The sequence below is a fragment of the Siniperca chuatsi genome, linkage group LG5 (genome assembly GCF_020085105.1).
Source record: "Siniperca chuatsi isolate FFG_IHB_CAS linkage group LG5, ASM2008510v1, whole genome shotgun sequence".
In the NCBI taxonomy this organism is placed as follows: Eukaryota; Metazoa; Chordata; class Actinopteri; order Centrarchiformes; family Sinipercidae; genus Siniperca; species Siniperca chuatsi.
In genome coordinates, this window is record NC_058046.1 from 10,519,634 (window position 1) to 10,537,503 (window position 17,870).

Below are 17,870 nucleotides of genomic sequence, written 5' to 3' on the forward strand. Positions count from 1 at the left end.
AGGCATAGCCTTTGTAGCCAAATCCTGATGTGACATGTTCCTTCATTACTTCAATGCACTGCTGTTTATCTTGCATCAAACACACATACACCATCCTGCTGCCTTAAATACTAGCACACAAATATGTATTGATCCACAGCTGAAAAAAGTCCCCCAACAAATGCTCCATTTCCTCCGGTTAGAGTAATGTTTGCAACAAAATTTGTGCCCAGCTATTTTAGAAAATTATTTTGCCCTTTTCAAAAATCAAACTATATAGTTATGACTCGTTTTTAAAGTTTTACGTCTTCAGTAGTAAAAAACGGGATTGGGGCTGATTGCCAGGCAAGGTAGGGAAGTAAAAAAATATTGAGAGATGGCTTAATGTGCTGTTGGTTTTGGTCTGTTAATGATATTTGTTGACAATAAGAAAAATATAGAATACTGCTAAGGAGTCTGCACACCAAGTTCAACAAGACTAAGACTAAGACTAAGTACAAAGCACAGCTGAGACTGATGGTCATAAACTAAAGTATTGGACATATTAAAATATTGAGCAGATGATGGCACTACAGATGTAGATGAAAAGTCAGGGGATCACCAAAGTGATCAATGCATCCTGAGGGTGCAATAAATGTCTGTAAATGTCAAGCCAGTACGATACTATAGAGCCCCCTAAAGGTCATGTTGAGAATTTTTTTGAAGACTAATTTTGCACCCTGCAATATTTTTGCGTTCTCTCATAATTCTTTTCTTCTTCCATTCCTTCTGTCTATTTCCGCTCAGCTGCTTCCAGCGAAACGCCACAGAATATCAGCTCATTGAATTTTACGTTGAAATGGGCATTAAGTATGCTGATATAGTACTACTGCTCAATAGGCCTGCATGGTTATGTAAAGTAAACTTAAACGAATTCTTAGATCATGAGGTCTCTCCAGAAGAAAGCAGTACGGTAATCTGCAGGATGCTCTCGGTTTCATTTGTGAACAGTTACTGTACTCTGTACTGTACTGAACCCCAGAGGGGTTTCACTGAGGAAAAGGAGACGTCTCCAGAGGTGGAATTACAGATGTGCAGTTGAATCTACCTCATAAAGCTAATGTGCTGTTTTTGTAGGAGTCAAAAAAAGCAAAAAGCAAGAAGGTGACTGAAATGCTGCAAATAGAGTCTGTGGTTCTGTCATAGAAAGAGCAGACAGTTGTGGACCACTTGCAGAGATACATCAGGAATGCAGACCAACACAAGTTGGAAAGCTTTTTGTAATTAAAGTAATCTTCAATGCTGAAACAGGTTTTGGTAGAAGGCCTGTTGCTGTAAGTGTGGAGCAATAATTGATGTTCCTTATACATACAGCTCCTACCCAGAAGTTTGATAATGTTCTATCTGATAACTTCTTTGCAATGGACATCATATAAGGTGAGGTGTCCATAAACAATGCTAAATGCATTAACTTATTGCGAAAGAACTCAAAACATATTGTCAGGGAACAAAAAACATATTGCGAGGGAATGCAAAAGTAGTCCTCAAAAAAATTTATCACCGTGATATTTAGAGGGCTCCATAAGATACATTGTGTGGGGACGATGTACAAAATGTCATGGCAATGAATTCTATATTGCCATCAACATTGCCATCCACAGAGCCGCTCAGCTAGCATAGCTAAAAATCAGTAGATTATATGGATTTTTATTTTAATCTGTCATTTGGAAAAAAAATTATGCAGAATGATACTTGTTTTTAAATTACTTTTTGATTACTTGTGAATTAAACAAATGCATCACTGAAGGAGTGATGATACTCTAACTTCTGAGGACAGAAATGTTTTAAAAGCCGTAAGAATTTCACAACCAGAGCATCGAGATCTACTTTGTGATGTCAGGAGACAAGCTTGATACACGACTAAAAATACTAGAAGCACAAATCAAAAAGGACCAGACCTATTATTGCGATCTAGCTGATCTTGAGCAGCAGCTGGCAGCATGGCACATACACACACACAAGGCTACACAGCATGTCGCCTCAGGGAAGCATCATCTTTTTCTGTCTCTCCTACAGCTGAAGTTCATTCATAAATACAGAGTTCACCTCTTATGAGATTTTTGGTGGATGCAAAAATCTGCAGAAAGCCTGAGACTTTTTGGAAATTATTTATAATAGAAACAAGCAACAGTGAGGGTAGAGAGAGCACAAAAAGCAGATAAATATTCCTATGTATCCAATACATTCATAAATAATAGAGACGAGCTACTATGGGTAAAGAAGTTAGGCAGACTGTTTTGATGTGGAGTTATGTCTAGAAGCCTCATTTTTGGATCTACTATCATTGAGCAATGCCCCACAGGATGGAACTGCACGCACAGCAACACAGTGGCTACCACTAGAAGGTAAGTGTTAAAGTAGGCCAATTAGACTGTGGGGATTGGCTGGTCTGAGCTCGAGCTGTGGAAAGGAGGCCAGGACGTGAGATGATGAGCAGCAATTCTCCTCCACTCTGCTGGCAAAGCCCGCCTGGCACATCTGTAACATCAGAATATCGGACCTGGAAGTTTCACAACCCCACAGAGTCCTGTTCTAGATATGCCATTTAATAATGTGCAGTGCCTGTAGCAGAATAGTTGTATCCACTTTTCCTATAACGCAAACCAATTGCAAAATATCTGCAGATGGAGGGAGTAACTGATCAATATCAATGCTTTTACTACTGTGTTTCTTTGGTGCTGACATTTCTAGTTTTCAAAACCTTACTTTTGTGGAGTTTCCAGCATCACTATATATTTCAGCAAGGGATGAAATACAGCCTTGTTCTCAAGCCAGCAAAGCAAATAACAAAGTAATACTAATTTACCAGTTTTTTGCCTGGTGATTCATTACATATTCATTTCATCTTTCTATTGGATCTCTACTCTAATTACCTACAGCTTACTGATTTAAAAATATGACTATTTGTTTTGTCAAGTACAAGCCATCATATTTAAAGGGACATTTCATCATTTTTCAACCTGGCTCTTACTCTGGTAATTGTGGCCTTTCTGACTGTGGGTCATTATAACTTTGCACTTGCAACCTCCTTTGTAGAGATTTGGGAAACGTGAGTCTGGTAAAACAATATGTAGGCCTATTGGGGCAAGCAGCACAAGCCTCCTTAAGTCCTATCATAGATTAGCTTCTGCAGCTAGGCACGGCAGGTCTATCAAGCTTTGGATTTATCCACATGTTGAAGTGGTCTGCATGGAGCTGTAGAAAGAGCGATACTCTGTATTTAAAGAGCTTGAAGGGTGGTATCGTTTTTTTTAGCCTCTCCAAAACCAAAAACACAATAGAAAAAGAGTAAGGAATTGATTAAATGGTGTGTTTATCCGCTGTAACGCAAGCTGCAATGGCTAGCATGTCTAGCTGCCTATAGTAGTAACCAAGTGTTGCTTCCAAATCTAAGGAGAATGTCATTAATTAACTACAGAGTTAGTGGAGTTACAGGTTATGTTACCCAGTTTATGGCTAGCATATACACTGTGTAGTATTTCTTTTCCCTTCTGTGTGGTAGCCGGTCATGGATGCTGTCAGAGTTTAGAGTAATGTTAATGTTGGTAATGTTATCCTGCTCTTTGTTGGATTTGGGGAAGTTTGCACTCCAGCAACCCCAGCCAACGTTAGCCGATACAGCATTACGTTTGCTAAACACATCGGTCACCCCTCATCCTAAAAGCCTTTTCTCTTGTAACATTGAACGTTGAAGTACATAAGCCTAGCAGCCAAACAGGGTTATGTTATGTCTGTTCTTTCAGTTTTCCTTATTAAACTTATAGGACTAACAAGTTCTACACTGCAATAAAGTCTTCTACATGGATCATCAACAGATGGAAACATTAAAAAGTCTTAGCAGAATTAGCTTGATAGCCAGAGTTGTCAAAAGTTGCAATAGACAGTTGTCATTTCAGATGGCAAAACTGACTATTGCCTGCTAGAAATGAGACTTTCAAAAATATTGGAATTTTCATTTTAAGGATTTGAAGGAATGTGGGTAGAAGGGATTTAAGGGTTCGAAGGGATAAGGTTGGGCATGACAGTGAAATTTAGTGTGATCAGTGTTGCTGCAATTCCTTCAGCCTGCCAATCAAGAATGACAGAGGTTATATATCTTCTACAGCCTCTTTTTTCCCCTACAGCCTCTTTAACATGGTATAATACTGAGTTGTAGGAGAACCCCCACCCTGCTTCTACTCACCAGGAGTACTTTATCATTCCTCAAAACAATCTCCACTGTGAACGAAACAAAAATGTATCAATAGTCCCAAAGCTTGAAATTCCAACCTTCCAACCTGCCAAATGTGGGGGGAAATACTGGCTGATGCAAGTGAGCTGTCAGTGATCACTATGAACATAATGAGAAATAGCAACTAGCTTGTATTTTACAAAAAAGAAAACAGCATGTTGTGCCAGGATGGATTTATGTACAGACATATAAAACAAACTGTTTTATTGTTGGGACAGGCAACATTAAATGCTTGGACAAAATAAAATTGTTGATTGGAAAAATGCATTGTTATACTCTGTCGTCATCTTTATCACTATTACAGATGATGATCGATGGGAAGGATGCAGGTACATTCTCTGCAATACTTTGGTCATGACATAAAGTCTGAAATCTCTTAACCACTTAGCCCAGATAGAAAGTAAAAAGAACATTTTGTACTGCAGCAGGCATGAACAGAGTATTTTGTATTTTCACTTCTTGCCTACATTTGTGTACAACAGGTACAACGCTGATCAAGGCTGTGGAATCTTTTTTTTCAAAACAGCCCATGCTGTTGTTCTCATTGATGGAAAAGTTAAAATGAGGACAATGTGAGTGTGCATGTTTGCATGGTCGGGTATTTGTCTAAATCAGCTGGTGTTATATAAAGGACAAAACTGTTTCCAATGACTATCTCAGCCCCTGAGTGTCAACCATATATCATTTGTAGAGCAAATTACATTGATAAAAGACACAGAAGAAAGTAGATCTTCTTCACATAATCCATAATCATTACACAATAGATACATCCTGTCCTCTGAATGATCATGTATGCGGAAATAAGAGCCCAAGGCAAAAACAATGTAAATCCTTCTTTTTAATCACCAAGAAAGCAGCGCAATATGTGTGTGTTGTGTGCGTCTGTTTCAGTCCCGTGAGAAGAGGCGGTTGTTTGATTGCAAAGCACAGATATGTGTATATAGCAGGGGCTGGAGGTCAGCGCGGTAAACAATACTCCCCATGATAAATCCTCCTGTCTGCTCTCTGTGTGTGCTTCGCTCTTTTGATTTATTCCTTCAGAGAGCATGAGGAGAAGGCAAAGAGAACACACAGATAAATAATTCACAGGGACATTAACATCAAAGAGGGCCGTGGGGAAACAAAAACACGGCCATTTGGGTCGATGTGCCATTTTGGATTAAACCAGACATAGTATGTGTGTGCCTGTGTCCGCCCCTCAGTATGGCCTTGCCGAGAGAAAGCCTTGTTGCAAGGCAGGTGGACGTTTAAGCATGCGCCCTAACACGCACAGATACACACAAACTGGATCACCTGCTCCATTTCACTGCTGGAGATGAGGGTACAGATCAGAGAGGAGAGGGGGACTAATTGATGCTGATGTTTTTGTATTACTTCAGTTGCAACCACTAATCCCCTGAGGAAGACAGCGCGCTCTCAGACCCACAACTGTTGTGTTGATGATAAATAAGGAAAATTAGCCCCCAGTTGATTGTCTTGGTGGTGAACATGCCCACAGGGACTTGTCTCACTGGTGAATAGCTCTGTGTGGTGGCAAGTGGTGGTAGCTGTCATAACATTCCCATCCAGAGCAGCAGAAGGGGCCTCGCTAATTGCCGGAGGCCGTGATGTCTCTCTCCTTGATACTTTCCTTCCCCAAGTGTCTGTTTGAGCCATCGTTTGGTGCGAGATCAGCCTCTGGCCCATATGGAAATCAGGGCTAATTATGGAGAAAAGCCTACTAGGCTAATTTGATTCGAGTGAACAATAAAGGTTAACTGAGCCAAAATGATGCAGTTTTTCAGGCGTTGGAAATCAGTATATGAGGTTTATCCATCTCAGTAAGAAGTACTTTTTTTAAACGGTGGTTGAAACAACCAATGGAGGCAGCTGTAAGGAGGTCAGTCTATCTTTCACTTGCACACATCCCACTACAGTAAATACTGACAATGCTGACTCAATATTTACAGGCATTCAAACATGACTTGCAAAATGCTGGCTCAGTGTTTATTAATAATTTGTAAGTATGCCCTCGACTGTTCTGTGCCCCTATTTTTTGAAACTGGGCACATACGGCATGTGCTATAAAAAATATGTTACCAACGAGCCACTGAGATAATAGTTGCTGACCCATGGAGACCAATAGGATTGGAGGTAATGAGTCTGGGCACTGACTCTATAGATTTGTTTATTTAGCTGTGGAAAAAGAAAAAAGTGCCTCACACACACAGAGTGCCTGGTTGGCAGCTTGTATTGTAGGCAGTGTTTGGTCCAGATATGGCCCAAGCAGCAGCAGCTGGTCTCAATTTAATGCTGTGACACAGACGGAGTTCTCTGGATGACCTTGGAAAGTCTCTGGGGACGTTCACTTATACAGTGAGGCTGCTCTTCTCTGGCTGGATGGCTGGCACTGTACCTGCTCATCACACTCTCTGATTGCCTGATGTCCTATGTGTATTTACCTGTCCATCTGTCAAAATTACATATTAACTATATCTACGGTATGTGTGCATTCAACTGTTGTTGTTTTTTAAAGTTGAATTATTATTATTTTTTTTACTTTTTAGCCTGCTAGCGGAGCCACAGTGGGCATTCAGAAATCATTCATTCAGGTGGGGGTGTGTTGTTTCAGGTCCAGGTGAGATGATCCAGGAAGTCTGGTCCGAGGAACAGATCCAGAAGGTTTATCAGACGCCCAAACACTGCTCAGCAGTACAAGGAGGAAGGATTTTACAACGCTGGAAAGTTATTATGGTGACAATCATTTTATCTTTCATTGCAAAAATCGCAAGGTGAACAGTTTAAATAAGGCTTTCACGTTTCAAAAAAAGTAATCAGCAATGTGTCCTTGTCGGATGGCGTTGCATTGCGTTCCAGCAAAAGTTGAGTCAGTTTTAACTTTTTTGCAGAACCACCTTGAGTTTTTTGGCCTAAGGATGCCAGTGACTTATGGTGTCTTAGACAAGATATCTTGCCAAATACTCACCAGTTTGCCATAAAATTTGGTATGAACATTCATGGTATCGACAAGATGGTTTTGATAATCACGTGACATCACTATCTCATCTAACACCACTGTCAGTTTTCGCCAAAAACTAATTGCATGTTTTCCATGTAATCCACTGTGGATATTCATCATCCCCAGAGGTAAGAGGTCACCAAGAACATTAAGATACATCCTATCTTAATGTTCTTGTTGACCTCTTACGTTTCTGCCACCACTAACAAAACAAAATTTTCACTTTTAAACAACAAATATCAAATCTAAGGTATAGGTTAAGAAAAAAAAAACATCTAAACCCTTTTTCGGACAGTTCAAGTGTTTCCCTCTAGCACCACCATGACAAATTATTAACTTAAAAATTGCCATGAAGTTCTGATGAAGTTTGATGATGAGCATATTAGTGCTCCCAAGGTGATAAACCCATTCAACTGTCATTGTTGTTTGTTCTGTCCATCAATTTGCATGCTGTTTTTATGCAAAAATCCTAAAAATCTAGTTGAGTAATTCTTCTTAGGGTGGAGAAACCACTGAAAGAGCAATCAGATGATATCACAATAAAATGCCATTGCCAAAACTGGATGATTACATTGCCAATAGATAGTCATGCATTCTTGTAGATAAAGAGCTTGCCATAGACAACCAGTACAGTATTGATCAGTTATGGAACCAAACATACTACATCATATCCATTATGAAGAAGGTGGATGAGTCTGCTCAGCCCATATCAAATTTTAATTAATGTCCAATACTTGTAAACTGATCATCAGTCTAGCTGTGGTAAGCACTCTCTATACTGTAGTTGACAGCATGTTTGTCACTGTGTTTGTGTTTCTATTCGCTTGTCTCTCTGCTGCTTATTCTTTCTCTCTTTTAGTCCGAGTGTATGTAAAGAACTGAAGGCAGGTGTGATTGACTCCCCTGCTGTTGCAGAGTGTCGGCTTATCTCTGAGATGCATACAGTCAACGTCCCTACATCAGTCCACTTGTCTGACAACTCTGTACTGGAAAAGGTCACCGCGTCAAAACCTAATGTTTGATGGGTTTTTTTTTAGACCTAAATAAATAGGCAAGTTAATCATAACCACATGCCAATGGGAACAAGTTGAGCAGATGTCCAGGAGCATTTTATCCCATCATTTAAATCATAATTTTAAAACAAGTTTAGTCAATTTTATTTTCTACTGGCTTTCTTTTATCTCTTTTAAACATGGGCTTTTTGTGTGGCTGCATGTGAACCCGCCTTAGCCTCGATGCCATGGATTCATTTGCTTGAGAAAAATTTTGAAGTAGTTTTCTTCTTCACCCACTCAGTTATCAATATGAATTGAACAAAACATGCCAGGTGTTGTAGAAATAGTGTCCACTTTATCAAAAACTATCCATCAAAATTTGTTTAGAAATACATTTTAGGCGAGAAAAAGAACATGCAGTTGCAGAATCATGCTTCATTTTATATCTGCAAACACCTCGTTTTAAAATTGCTAGCAAGGCTTGTGAGTTTTTAGAAGCTGCACATCACATTTGAAACTTTGTCTAGTACATATCTGACCGCTCAGTCATTGTTTCCACACAAATCGTGTCACAAAAACTGCGATAATTTGTATTTGTAATGATTTTCAGTGGAATCATATTGTGATAATATGATCATATCATGTCATAGTTTTTCAAAATTCTCTTGTCCGAATTAAGGATCCCAAACAAATTTTAAAAACAAAATTTGTTATTATTTTTTAGTTTGATTATTTGATGCATAATAGACATTTTTCACTCAAGGCATTTTGACAAAATGTCTGATGTGAAAAAGGCCTATCTGCATACATTTCCCATATTGTGATGAACTGTACAGTATATTGAGATACAGTATAACAATAGATTGATTTCAGCCATGTCGCTCAGATCTCCAGATATAGCTTGGCTAATCAAGGCTACAATTTCATAGCTATGGCAGGCTTTGGTGGTAATGAAGTAGAAATATATACCCCAGTATAATGTTACAATTTAAAAACGCAGACGCCCTGGTTTAAGTATACACACACACTAGCTGCAGCTGTTACAATGTGTTAGCCTCTGTGTCTACCCTGCAGAGATTTCCTCCTCTCTGTGGTCATGCTAGTGACCTCTGTGATATTGTGAACATCTTCCTATTTCCTAGTTCCACACCATTTATAGTTGCCCGTCTGTGGTTTGCTGTAAACTGTTTGCCTCTGCATCAGTGTTTTATGCTCACTTTTTACTGTTTTTGTCCTGTAAGTCTGTGGGATAAAATGTGCTGAGCTTTGGAGGAAAGTTTACCATTAGACCAAATTTACATTGTTCTACTTCAATGAGTTTGGACAGGGCTCTTGTTCTAAACTGGACAGTTTGAATTGATGATGTTATCAGATGACACTTTCTTGAGTTGCTTCACCGGAACTGAATTAGTGACTGACTTGGTGAGCTTGTAAAGTTTTTGTTGGAGGTATTACAGTCAAATGGGTTTTATTTGACTGTAAGGCATTCAGCTGTGATTCAGAAACTGGCCACACATCCCAGTAAAATCACAGAGGCTGCTGAAAGTTTTTCAATCATAATATAATAATCTCTCTAGCAGCTCCCTGATTAGTCTCTAAATGACATCATCACTATAATATCTGCTGTTCAGCTCAGCAGAGACATGTTCAAACTGTCAAATTAATACTGAGATTGACAATTTCATAGAAAGAACAAATATAAACTCAATTTTAGAGTAGATTCTCCTCTTTAAACAAGCTCTAAGGTCAGTGTCCTTTTAAGGTAAATCTATATTCTTATATTCTGCTTTGCTGTATCCTATTAGTTGATGCTGTTAAAGAGATTACATCCTTGTACTGTTTGTGCAGCAACATACTGTGTGAGTGGTTCCAATGGACAAGAATGCTACACACTTTAGAACTTCAGTTTCAGCATGCTAAAATTTCTCAGTAAATATTGTGATTATAAGGATTAATAGTCTTACTCTCTGTTTTAGGATTACTTGTGTTTGCTATTGTGATGTGGTTTGAGAACAAGCCTAGAATACTGATGGCATTATGGCTGACAGATTTACAAGGATAATCTCCTCAGAGGCTTTAACAACAATTTGTAGAATGACTTATCTCTTTATCCCACTGTATTAAAGTCTATAGGAGGAATTACAGAGTTCCAACATGATTAATGCTGATCAATTGTGTGCTGATTGTGTACTTTAGAGTGGTTACTAAAAGCTTGATAATGATTCTTAAGACAAACATACTGAAAAGCAAAGACTGTAAGATGTCTATACTATGGTAGGACTGTTAAAGCTCTGATTTCTAAATCTACTGGGATGTCTTCCTCTGTTGGTGGTCATTTTCTGACATTGGGATCTACTGTATTTCCATTATCAGTAGTGCATAGCAGGAGCAAACAGAGGGTGGTGGTGGTGTGGTTTTGGGCTATTTAGAGATCTGAAGTGCAGCTGAAAACAAGGAGGAATACATTATCGGTGTGGGAGGCCTGGCTTCAATCAAGACCTATTAAATCCCTTCTCCTTCCTTTTTTAAGAGAGATATTGCTCTTTTAGTCACAGTGTGGCTCTAGTCTAAGGACAACAGTTGTTGAATTCAGGAAAAGGCTCAGTAATGTTTGAGTTTGAGCCAAATAGAATTTGGCAGCAAGTCACTGGGACAATGAGAAGGAGCCAGTTCCTGACACCTCATGAGGATATGGCCATCTCAAGTTTTATGTTGGGCTGACAATCACTAACAGATCAACCAACTGTGTGTTATACCCTTTTTACACCAAAATTAGCATGTATATGCAGGTTTTTTAAACGCGGGTAAACCAGCTAAAAAGAGACCATTTACTCCTTTCACATTGCCAGTAGATAAGTTTTCCCTTTTCCGTTTTTTCTGATGTGTCACTTTCAACGTCATGTACGTGCCGGAAATCAGTTTTAGTAAACAGTAGAAAGCAGCATGGAGGCTAGTGACAATGTTACGGTAGTTGCTGTGTCTAGCCCATATATAGACTGTATAAAAATAAGCTGCGGTGTTTCTGGTTAACAGCACCGTGCTGGGCAGACGACAGGTGACAGGTTTACGGTGTTTGTATGGACTGAATGACGTCACAGCACGGATATAAAGTCAGAGCTGACGGACTGTTAGCCTAGCATGCTAATACTACATAAACATGGATGAGACATTTATATTTATTGTCCACCCGGGTGTCATGTTTACATCACTACCAATCCGAGCCGGAGCTGATAAATACGCGTGACTACTGCACAGTCATTTTACCCGAGAGTGAATGCTGATTGTACCCTTTCACACTGAAGACAAAAGCCAGATGTCAGCGGGTGTTAGCGGGTTTTTTGTCCAGTGTAAAAGGGGCTTTATATTGCAGTTGGAATACAATATATTGGGAAATTAAATCTTTTGAATTGAATCTTCTCATGTAATGAAAGTTTGCACTAAGCACATTTGACCTGGTTTATGTGGCAGCTGACACAGCACAAATAATCAAATCTTTGAAACAACAACTACATTGCAACACTTGAATACCAGGAACACTCCTGTGTTACAGCACCTTTTCATCCAAGTCAAGTTCAAGGTGCTTCATGAAACAAGTGTGTCTCCCTGAGGTAAATGTCATGCTAACACCTTACTGGTACCAAGTTAAACAACCTTGGATATTTATATTTAACACTTAACTGATATTGTATGTTCCGTTCATGGCTGGGGAAAAGTTGATAATTATAAAGTATAAAATCTGACCAACTGTGCTATACGCTAGTCACGCTAGTGACTCTGTGAGGCTGCACTTAGGCACAGTGGTGCTTTGAGCCAAATGCTAGCATCACCAGTGTAGTAAGCGTAGTAAATGTTACCATGTTAGCATGCTAAAATTAGCTAATTAGCAGTAAACACAAAGTACAGCTAAGACTGATAAGAATGTCATTACTTCGTCATAAACCAAACTTAGATGTGACGGTAGCTAGGTGAAAAGTTAAGTGATTACCAAAAGTGATTACAATTTATCCTGAGGGGGACATGAGTGTCTGTACCAAATCTCATGGCAATAAATCTAACATTTGTTGAGACATTTCAGTAAAAAAACAAAAATCTCAACCTCATGGTGGTGCCGGAGGTAAAGTCAGGAGATCACCAGTGTCAGTATGATTCATCCTCAGGGGACCATGACTGTATACATTTCATGGCAACCCATTGAATAGTTGTTGAGATATTTCAGTCTGGACCAAAGTGGTTGAACGACCTACTGACCGGCCAACCAACAGTCCGATTACCATCCCTAGAACTACGACGCTAACAATGTTAAAAAAAGAGATTTCATTTCATGGAGGTCAATGGTTCACATTATTGTCTATCAGTAGCAAAATATGTGCACTCCACTGTTAACTACTCTATAACTTTTTCTTACATTTTGTATTTTATTTATGTCTTATTGCTTATTGCTGCTCTGCATGTGTCAGTGGTTATAATCAGCATTCCTTGACTGTGTTTTGCTGTTTCCTGTTGCTCTGCATGGATTGTGCACTGTCTTGAGAATGCTTATTTTGTTGCTGCTGTTATGGTGTCTTGTTGTCTTCTGTCTGTACATTTTAATCATCACCTCATTGGTTTCAAAACATCCCATCAAAGGACTGCAGTTGAACATTAGCCAGCTGGCACATTTACAGAAATGTTTATAAATGTGCATTGTCCTTATAAATAAATAAATAAAATTAAATGAAAATGTGCATTTCAGAAAAAAAGGCTTTCTGCATGCATTAGTCCAGAATCAGAAACTTAATCAGAGGAATAAACTGAGAACCAGAATTATCTCTTTCTATCTCTTACTGTCTCACTTAGGCGAGAATTGCCATCTAGAGCCGTGTTTCCACCCAAAGTACTAATAACTAAAAGATTCCTTCAGCCCATTGTTTTTTGCGTTTCCACCGCGGTCTTAAGACCATCAAAGATTAGGCAAATTACACCCATTAGGTTATATCCATCCCACAGCTGCATAACTTAAACACATCACCTGCAATTCTGCATAAGGACCTTTGCTAATCCAGGTCTAGGGGACTTGGCCAGCTGTGTATTCTTAAAATAAGTTAAAACTTAACTGAGTAAATAAATAAGAATAATTTCAAAGAACAGAAGAACATTTTTAGTCATAATTGGTAAAACAAATGTTTGAGGTTTCCATGACTGCAAAGATTGCATAATAGCATTGGATATCAATTTTAATCTTGAATTTAATGGTCTGTTTTCTTATTATTATTTCCTATGTTGCCTCTCTCTCTCTGTGACTCGTTCTTGCACATATACACAAACACAATACACAAACAGTGCAGCACACGCTATGATTGCCCACTCATAAAACTCACATTGTGCGTCGTAAATGGTAATGATGGCAGAAAATGGCCATTCATACGTAGTTTAGCCTCACTCCACTCTGTGGCCCTCTGCTTCCTTCTGTGCGTTTATGTGTCTCAATATTCCCATTCTGGGCTCTTGTATTACACTGAGCCCTGGAGATGTTTTTCTGGCCAGAGTCGGCGTCCTAAAATGCCCTGCTGCTGCTGCTGTTACCATGACAACCTGGGAGAAAAAAACTAAGCCCAACCTGGTCCAAAATGCCTCCCTCGTTTTTTTAACCTGCCCAGCGAACCTCATCATCAGCTCGATGAAAGCTGCACCTGCAATAAACCAGCGCTGCTATTTTTGCTGTTGTCTGAATGTACTGGTGAATCTCCCACTGGACAACAAATAATGTGGAGTCTTGTATTTTGTCAGATTGGATGATTGTTCCTCCATAAATCTGTTTGGAGCATCTACTGTCCAAAAACTTAAGTAAGAATTCAATCTGGTGAGGCATTGGACAGAATAACAACACTAGCAACACTCACCACAATAGTGGATGTTCACATTTATATTATATTCTCATGCCTTCACGCTACAATGCATGCTGATGCCCTCTACAAACAGCCATATGTAATTGTGATATCTATTGCAGCACAACTCTGTTTGTAACCTTAACTACAGTAGTAACATCATGGAAATGCACTGAACAAACAGCAGCAACATAATAGCTGGGTGAGGAAAAGATACCTGAAAAGACTGCTGTGGTGTGCAGTGTAGGTGTAGCTGTACAGGTATACAGCGTATACCCACGTCTGGGCAGGCTGATTTACTGTATACCTACGTAAACATCGATATGAGTCTGTGCACATATTGCAAAGGGAGGCTGCAGGCATTCATGACATTCTTTCGTGACAAAAGTCCCTTCTCTTGCTGTTGTTCCATAACCTGCAAGCTTCAGGGAGTGGAATGAAATTGATGAGTATAGTTAAAACACTAGTAGCTAATCAGGCACACACAACTACAAATATGAAGGGAACACACTAAGGCATTAGAGGTGTGCCTGTATGCCAGCTTTACTATATACCTTGGTGAAGCATACTGATAGTAACAACGCCGCCGACAATTTTTAATACCGTCATTACTGTGACTATTGTTGTTTTCAGAGGGCACACACAGCACCAACACACAATCCTGTCTTCATTAGCAGTTTTTTTTTGATTAGCCACAAAGGAGCACCTGTCTACCAGTCAAGCAGGACCAGACAACTAGGTCTCTGTCTGTCTAGCTCTAGCTACTGTGGCATAGCTTGCTAATTTTAATTTTAATTTTATACTTATACCCACTTGGTACTTAATTTATCTGACCTGTATTATAGTGTATTATATTTTTTGCTTAGTACTTCTATTCCTGTGTGCATTGACACGATAGTGAGCTGCTGTAACAAAAGAGTTTCCCCTCGGGGATGAATAAAGTATTTCTGATTCTGATGCTAACATTAGCTAGTTGATCTACGGACGTTTGTGGGAGCAGACTCGTCACTTTAGAGAGACAGAGAGAGGAAACTCGCTGTCTTAACATGGGTCAGCATTAAGCTCTGCCTGTGGTGTTTTTGTCAGTAGTAGAGCAGAGGTAGTGTGCAGAGGGGCGGGCAATGCTAGTGGCTTTAAGAGCCAAATATAATTCTGCCACAGTCCATAACAATCTGTGCACTTGTACAAACATTCTGCTTTTTAAAAGGATTTTATCCCTTAACACCCCAAAGAAATCAGAAAATGTATGAAAAAAATGACATGATGCTGCAGTCAAAGTAATCACCAGTCAACCGTCCTAAACATTTAACATCCGACTGGCAAATGCAATATACGGTTTACTGTTTGTTTGTTAGGTTTTGTAAATCCAAGGCAAACATGGTGTGAGAGAATTTTACTATATTTCAGCTCAAATAGTAGTATTTCAGGAAAGTTTGATGATTGTCGTGATATTTTTGGCCACAATAATCGTAGCAGGACAGCATCATATGTTTTGTATGTAAAATCTTGAAGGGATAGTATGGGTTTTTTGAAGTGGGGTTGTATGAGGTACTTTTTAATAGTCAGTGCTTCTGTATTCCTACGCATACGTGCTGCTTTACAGCACATTTACGCTGCTCGTAAATCAGCTGTGCTGCCTGTAAGAAAGTGCTGTTGCTGGATGCGACTACAATCAGACTTTTCTAAATATTTCAAAGCTGGTGCGTGCTTGTGTTTTTCCGGGCTGTTCTAACAAACAAGTGTCTAGGTCACCATATATATTTCACCGTGTTCCGTTATAATATTGGCCTTCTTAGCTGCACTGAATATAGACATCAACACTCCACCGGTACGATTGAGACAACTCCGCGTTTGCAGTGTTCATCAAGAGGATTATGTTCAACCACGGCCACATAGACAAATGCTGAAGAGCACTGCTGTACCCAGCCATCAGGTAAGACAGCAGTGAATACCACATACCACAGTATACTAATGGCTGTAGTGTTTGTGATTTCAGCTTAGTTTGCTGATACAAAGAGCTAACACAAGTAATCTATGTTGATAAGGAAAACATAGCCAGAAACTTTAGTTGTCTAATAATCATCAGTCATTATGCAATAAATTGTAGTGAGAACTAAAAACTTATTTTGAAGACAAACTGTCATTAGGACTGCCTTCTGGTCTGGGACGTTTTTCCCAATTTACCTTCAGAAAATTGAAAAAGGTCTGCAAGACACCGGCAGTCGATAAGGCAGGTAACTCTGGATGGTTGATGATGCAGGCTGTGTGTGAGGCGCTGGCATCCTTGGCTTCAGAAAGATCCTCAAGTTGTGTTGTAACCAAGTCCCACTCATGGCAGCAGTAGCTCTCCGGGTCCGTGAACATGGGCTCACAGTTTATACATCTGCACCACCTGTTAGCTTGGGCGCTCTCTTGGCCTCCAGCTCGGCCTCAAGTTTCCCCTCTGTCTGTCTCTCTTTCAGCCCGTTCAGTCTCCATCTACAGCAGTTCTTCTGTATCCTTTTGTCTCCACAGTGAACGGCATTTCTCTGTCGCTGTCATAATCACAAATTTTTATTTTCTTTTATTTGTTGTCTCTTCAATAAACCACTCAAACTACGTCCTAAACAGCTGATTTGCGAGCGACATAATACAGTGCGTAGGAATATGGAAGTCCCGCGGTTGAGAAAATACAGTGCCAAAAGAAAGGGCTGTCTGACAGCACGGTAAAGCAGTGAGAATTTTACTTTTATAGAGTACACTTAGACTGATATTGACCTTTTGAGGTCGAACTTTTTTTGGCGGTTAAAATACATATTACTGTTGATCCCAATCCACAACAATACACAGCTGAGCACCTGTTGCGGAGCAGCTGCTTCTCCAAACTGGCTGTGCGCCGACCCCCATCTACTGTAGGTAATACACTGACTCTCGATAAGTACCTCATACAACCCCACTTCAAAAAACCCGAACTGTCCTTTTAATCTGTAAAGTAACTAGTGACTAAAGCTGTCAAATAAATATAGTGGAGTAAAAAGCACAGTATCTCCCTTTGAAATGTAGAAGTATAAAATAGCATGAAATGGAAATACTCAAGTAAAGCACAATTCGAGAGGGCATGGCAACACATGATCGTATTAATGCTTATAGTTAAAGGCAACAGACTGAGAAGAAAAGACTTTGTCTTGTCTAGCCCAAGTCTTTACTCTAAAGTCTTTTTTGTTAACTAGCAGGTTCTTGAGGCACAGCACATGATGTTGATGTTGATGTGTAGTTACAAGGCTCTAACACACATTTGCTAGTGTGCAAATCAGACATGTATGGTTGCTTCTCATTGTGCATTCTTGTTCTTGTGCCTCGCTTGATGTGTTTCATGTAATCCAATCCAGTTAACAAATAATCTCATCTGCATGGTACAAGGCTGAAACGAAACTGTCCACTGGACCATCCACTCTACGACTACAGTCCAGTGGATAGTTTCATTTCCACATGTATGATTCCAAAAGAAGAGACTGCAAGGACGGATAAAATTCACAAAATATACTGCGATAATGATGCATTCTCTAAGCAATGGAATTGTTCATAATAGAAAGGAAATAGATGTGACATCAAGATCACAGCTGTAAATTGTAAAAATTGTTGTCTTCTCATTTGTTCAATCTTTTCAAGGGAAAGGCAGCTAACATCACCTAAACACAAAATTGTTAGTACATACAATAAGTTGATGGAATGCATCATTAAGAGAATTTCAGGTACATTTATTGTAGTGTACTTAAACTGCTTCT

At 39.4% G+C, this 17,870-nt stretch overlaps 1 long non-coding RNA gene across 3 annotated transcripts in view; it reads left to right on the forward strand.

Moving 5' to 3' along the window:
• LOC122875958 overlaps window positions 1-17,870 on the forward strand; it is a 64,953-nt gene that overhangs the window by 13,147 nt on the left and 33,936 nt on the right. For 2 of the 3 annotated variants that reach the window (XR_006377973.1, XR_006377974.1), the window contains exon 2: window positions 6,861-6,982. This is a non-coding gene — a long non-coding RNA (uncharacterized LOC122875958). Of the gene's footprint in view, window positions 1-6,860; window positions 6,983-15,767; window positions 16,040-17,870 lie in introns of those variants that run through there. The other variant, XR_006377975.1, reaches the window with a different exon arrangement.